The following is a 6205-nucleotide window of genomic DNA, read 5'->3' as shown; positions in this document are numbered from 1 at the left end:
TTCCATGAGAAATTTGGATGATTTCTCCATGATGAGTTATAGGTGTTTCTATAAGGTTCACCTAAGTAATTCACCTCTACTATTGCAGGGTTCTCAGGATCATAAGCTTCTTCTTTAGAAGATGCCTCTTGAGTACTGTTGGATACAGCTTGCATTCCATTCAGACTCTGAGAAATCATATTGACTTGCTGAGTCAATATTTTGTTCTGAGCCAATATGGCATTCAGAGTATCAACCTCAAGAACTCCCTTCTTCATAGGCGTCCCATTATTCACAGGATTCCTTTTAGAAGTGTACATGAACTGGTTATTTGCAACCATGTCAATGAGTTCTTGAGCTTCTGCAGGCATTTTCTTTAGGTGAATGGATCCACCTGCAGAAGTATCCAATGACATCTTTGATAACTCAGATAAACCATCATAGAATATATCCAGGATGGTCCATTCTGAAAGCATGTCAGAAGGACACTTTTTGGTCAACTGTTTGTATCTTTCCCAAGCTTCATAGAGGGATTCACCTTCTTTCTGTCTGAAGGTCTGAACATCCACTCTAAGCTTGCTCAGCTTTTGAGGAGGAAAGAACTTGGCTAAGAAAGCCGTGACCAGCTTATCCCAAGAGTTCAGGCTGTCTCTGGGTTGAGAGTCCAACCAGATTCTAGCTCTGTCTCTTACAACAAATGGGAAAAGCATGAGCCTGTAGACTTCAGGATCTGCTCCATTAGTCTTAACAGTATCACAGATCTGCAAGAATTCAGTTAAGAACTGAAAAGGATCTTCAGATGGAAGTCCATGAAACTTGCAGTTCTGCTGCATCAGAGAAACTAATTGAGGTTTCAGCTCAAAGTTGTTTGCTCCAATGGCAGGAATGGAGATGCTTCTTCCATGTAAATTGGAATTAGGTGCAGTAAAGTCACCAAGCATTCTCTTTGCATTATTATTATTTTCGGCTGCCATCTCCTCTTCCTGTTCAAAAATTTCTGAAAGGTTATCTCTGGATTGTTGTATTTTAGCTTCTCTTAGTTTCCTTTTCAGAGTCCTTTCAGGTTCTGGATCTGCTTCCACAAGAATGTTCTTGTCCTTACTCCTGCTCATATGACAAAGAAGAGGGCACAGACAAATAATAATAATAGGGATCCTTTTTACCACAGTATAGAGGTTCCCTTATGTGAGTAGAAGAAAATAAGAAGAAATTCGAACACAGATAGAAGAGGGGGTTCGAATTTGGTGAGTGATGTGAGGAAGAGATGTTAGTAGATGAATAAATAAATAGAATAAGATGAGAGAGAGAGAGAATTTTTGAAAATAATTTTTGAAAAAGAGTTAGTGATTTTCGAAATTGGTTTTTTTTTTTTGAAAAATGTTAGTAGTTTTCGAAAATTAAGATTTAAGAATTGAAATAATTAGTTAATTAAAAAGAATTTTTGAAAAAGAGTGAAGATATTTTCGAAAATTAGAGAGAGAGAGTTAGTTAGGTAGTTTTGAAAAAGATAAGAAACAAACAAAAGGTTAGTTAGTTAGTTGAAACAAATTTTGAAAAGATAAGAAGTTAGGAAGTTAGAAAAGATATTTTGAAATCAAATTTTTGGAAAAGGTGAGATAAGAAGATATTTTTGAAAAGATATGATAGAAATTAGATTTTGAAAAAAGATTTGATTTTTAAAAATAGAATTAATGACTTGATTCACAAGAAATCACAAGATATGATTCTAAAACTTAAAGTTTGAATCTTTCTTAACAAGCAAGTAACAAACTTGAAATTTTTGAATCAAAACATTAATTGTTATTGTTATTTTCGAAAATTTGATATAAAAATAAGAAAAAAATTTTTGAAAAATATTTTTGAAATTTTCGAAAATAACTAGGAAATTTGAAAAAGATTTGATTTTTGAAAAAGATTTTGAAAAAGATAAGATTTTTTTTAAATTGAAAATTTGATTTGACTCATAAAAACAACTAGATTTTAAAAATTTTTGAAAAAGTCAAATCTAATTTTCGAAATTTTTAAGAGAGAAAAAGGGAAAGATATTTTTTTTATTTTTGAATTTTTATGATGAGAGAGAAAAACAAGAAAAATGATGCAATGCATAAAAGTTATGGATCAAAATAATGAATGCATGCAAGAATGCTATGAATGTCAAGATGAACACCAAGAACACTATGAATGTCAAGATGAACACCAAGAACATATTTTTGAAAAATTTTTAATGCAAGGAAAACATGCAAGACACCAAACTTAGAAATCTTTAATGCTTAGGCACTAAGAATTCAAGAATGCATATGAAAAACAAGAAAAGACACAAAACATGCAAATGCAAAGATCAAACAAGAAGACTTACCAAGAACAACTTGAAGATCATGAAGAACACTATGAATGCATGATTTTTTTCGAAAAATGCAAGATGCACATGCAATTGACACCAAACTTATAACATGACTCAAGACTCAAACAAGAAACACAAAAATATTTTTGATTTTTATGATTTTATGATTTTTTTTTTGTATTTTTTTCGAAAATTATTTGAAAAACAAAAATAAGAATTTCAAAATCTTTAATATGAATTCCAAGAATCTTGTGCTCTTTAGTCTAAAGCTCCAATCAAAGGGTCAGACATGGCTTAATAGCCATTCAAGCTTTAGAATGGATTTACATCCATTGAGGTGATTAGTTGAAGACCAATCCCAAAGGAGTTTGGGTATGGCTTTTTAGCCAGATAGGATTCAACATGTTACCATGAAACTCTAGAATTCATTCTTGAAAGTTTTGAAGCCATAGAATAATTTATTTTTAAAAACATTTTTATTTGAAAATTTTTTTTTTCGAAAACAAAGGAGAAAATTTTGAAAACTTTTTTGAAAAATTTTTGAAAATAAAACAAAAAGAAAATTACCTAATCTGAGCAACAAGATGAACCGTCAGTTGTCCAAACTCGAACAATCCCCGGCAACGGCGCCAAAAACTTGGTGCGCAAAAATTGTGATTACACTTTGATTATGTAAAATTCATCGCTCTTTCTTTCCCTGGTAATGGCGCCAAAAACATGATGCCAATACCATGGTTCACAACTTCGCACAACTAACCAGCAAGTACACTGGGTCGTCCAAGTAATACCTTACGTGAGTAAGGGTCGAATCCCACGGAGATTGTTGGTATGAACCAAGCTATGGTCACCTTGTAAATCTCATTCAGGCGGATATAAAATAGTAATGGGGTTTTCAAAATTAATTAATAAAATAGGGATAGAAATACTTATGTAAATCATTGGTGAGAATTTCAGATAAGCGAATAGAGATGCTTTCGTTCCTCTGAACCTCTACTTTCCTGCTATCTTCATCCAATCAGTCTTACTCCTTTCCATGGCTGGCTTTATGTGATACATCACCACTGTCAATGGCTACTTTCGGTCTTCTCTCGGGAAAATGATCCAAATGCCCTGTCACGGCACGGCTAATCATCTGGAGGCATCACCCTTGTCAATGGTTTCATCCTATCCTCTCAGTGAAAATGGTCAACGCACCCTGTCACGGCACGGCTATTCATCTGTCGGTTCTCGATCATGCTGGAATAGGATTTACTATCCTTTTGCGTCTGTCACTACGCCCGGCAATCGCGAGTTTGAAGCTTGTCACAGTCATTCAATCATTGAATCCTACTCGGAATACCACAGACAAGGTTTAGACTTTCCGGATTCTCTTGAATGCCGCCATCATTCTAGCTTACACCACGAAGATTCCGATTAAGAGATCTAAGAGATACTCATTCAATCTAATGTAGAACGAAGGTGGTTGTCAGGCACGCGTTCATAGGAAATGATGATGATTGTCACGTTCATCACATTCAGGTTGAAGTGCGAATGAATATCTTAGAAGTGAAATAAGATGAATTGAATAGAAAATAGTAGTACTTTGCATTAATCTTTGAGGAACAGCAGAGCTCTACACCTTAATCTATGGAGTGTAGAAACTCTACCGTTAAAATTACATAAGTGAAAGGTCCAGGCATGGCCGAGATGGCCAGCCCCCAAAACGTGATCACAGGATCAAAATACAATCCAGGATGTCTAATACAATAGTGAAATGTCCTATTTATAATAAACTAGCTACTAGGGTTTACAGAAGTAAGTAATTGATGCATAAATCCACTTCCGGGGCCCACTTGGTGTGTGCTTGGGCTGAGCTTTGAGTGTTGCACGTGTAGAGGTCCTTCTTGGAGTTGAACGCCACCTTTTGTGCCATTTTGGGCGTTGAACTCCACTTTGCAACTTGTTTCTGGCACTGGACGCCAGAATTGGGCAGAGAGCTGGCGTTGAACGCCAGTTTGCGTCATCTAAACTTGGGCAAAGTATGGACTATTATATATTTCTGGAAAGCCCTGGATGTCTACTTTTCAACGCAATTGGAAGCGCGCCATTTTGAGTTCTGTGGCTCCAGAAAATCCATTTTGAGTGCAGGGAGGTCAGAATCCAACAGCATCAGCAGTCCTTCTTCAACCTCTGAATCTGATTTTTGCTCAAGTCCCTCAATTTCAGCCAGAAAATACCTGAAATCATAGAAAAACACACAAACTCATAGTAAAGTCTAGAAATGTGAATTTAACATAAAAACTAATGAAAACATCCCTAAAAGTAACTAGATCCTACTAAAAACATACTAAAAACAATGTCCAAAAGCGTATAAATTATCCGCTCATCAGTCCTCATCTTCAAAAACCACCCTAGCTTTCTTGCATATTCGGTAAATAGTGCTGGGGTAACCTAATGTTCCTCTTGAGTCGCTTTTCTCTTCCATATTTCTAATTCCTTGAGCTATGATCTCATGAACTTTGATTTCTCCTCCCTTGAGTATACAATGCAACATTGTTGCTCTCTCGAGATTCACCTCCGAGTTGTTTGCAGCTGGGAGAATAGACCTCCTCACTAGCTCGAACCACCCCTTAGCTTCAGGAGTGAAATCTGTTCTCTTAATGAACTTTGGTTTATTTCCTGCACCCCTTTCCCAGTCAGCTCCTGGTACACAAAGGTCTAGTAAAAGCTGGTCATAATTGGGGTTGTTGTCCAATCTTGAGTGGTAACTTTCTTCTTCAAATGGTATAGACCGTAGCTTCAATGCCCTCATTACACTCATGGGACCAAAATCCACCATTAGTGACCGGGTTAGTGAGGAGCTCCCATCTTCTCCTTTCTACCTTCTCTGTGATTTCGGGGTATTCAGTCTTCTTAACTTGAAATCCCAGCTCATAAATGATTTCCTTATCAACCATCCACCCGTATTGCAATGCATGATGCAAGCTTCTAAATCTCTTCTCATCATATGGGAGTTCTTCCATGGGTTCCTTCCCCTCCCTTCTCTTAGAACTTGAAGATGCCATGAATGATTTAATATGTGAAGGTGGTAAGGTTGTGGAGACTTTTGGTTGTTTAGGGTTTTATGGCAATGAGGAGAGTGAGGGGAGGAATGTTTATAATCGGATAGGGGGTGTATTGTACCGAAATGAAGAGTGGTGAAGGTGTGTGATGACAATGAAGGGTGGTATGGACAAGGGTTGTTTATATAGAGAAGTTGTGAGAGAATGGAGGGTGTAGATTGATGAAGTGGTCACTTGATGGACGGTTGGGGTTATGCATGGCTAGAAGACAAGGATCATCACTTTATGATGGGGATTGCTCGGTCTTCTAGGGGTCCCTTTTTTTCAATGTTGCATGGCAACATTTTCCAACGTATTCCCTCTTTAGAACAAGTGTGTAACCCCTCTTCTTTAAGTGGCGAAATCTCCCCCATTTAATTGTCCAATCAATCCCTTTTTATGCTTCTTTTCCTTTCCTATAAAGATTTGAAATAAGGAAATTAATATAAAAAAAATTAAAACTCTACGGCTAGAATAAAATAAAAGAAAGGATTTGATTGTTTGTTTATGAATTCCAACCAACTAACTAACTATTGGTGGTTCTTTATATGCATTTTGGTGGCACCATGGGGTGACACCAAACTTAGTTTGAAGCAATGTGATGAAAAGTTTTGTTCAAGCTCCCAAGACCAGCATGCATCTTGGTTTTCTTTGAACACCAAACTTGTTCTTCACTATATACTGCATGATAAAGAATTCACCAAGTGTTTGTCAAGTTTGGGTTGAAATCATAAAGATTGACTTATTCATTATCATCTGAAAGCATATAAAACATGGGTTGCCTCCCATGAAGCGCTTCTTTAGC

The 6205-nt window shown here is 36.4% G+C and overlaps 1 non-coding gene across 1 annotated transcript; it reads left to right on the top strand.

Annotated features, from left to right (window-relative positions):
• The first annotated feature begins 449 nt into the window (after positions 1 to 449).
• On the top strand, positions 450 to 557 carry LOC148574461 (small nucleolar RNA R71). The gene has a single exon (XR_015906142.1). It is a non-coding gene; the product is annotated as a small nucleolar RNA R71 (small nucleolar RNA).
• The last annotated feature ends 5648 nt before the right edge of the window (positions 558 to 6205 follow it).

The sequence above is a fragment of the Arachis ipaensis genome, chromosome B2 (assembly GCF_059453495.1).
Source record: "Arachis ipaensis isolate K30076 ecotype BB chromosome B2, ASM5945349v1, whole genome shotgun sequence".
NCBI classification, from domain to species: domain Eukaryota; kingdom Viridiplantae; phylum Streptophyta; class Magnoliopsida; order Fabales; family Fabaceae; genus Arachis; species Arachis ipaensis.
Note: the sequence above shows the minus strand (reverse complement) of the source record. Positions and strands in the feature narration are given on the sequence as shown.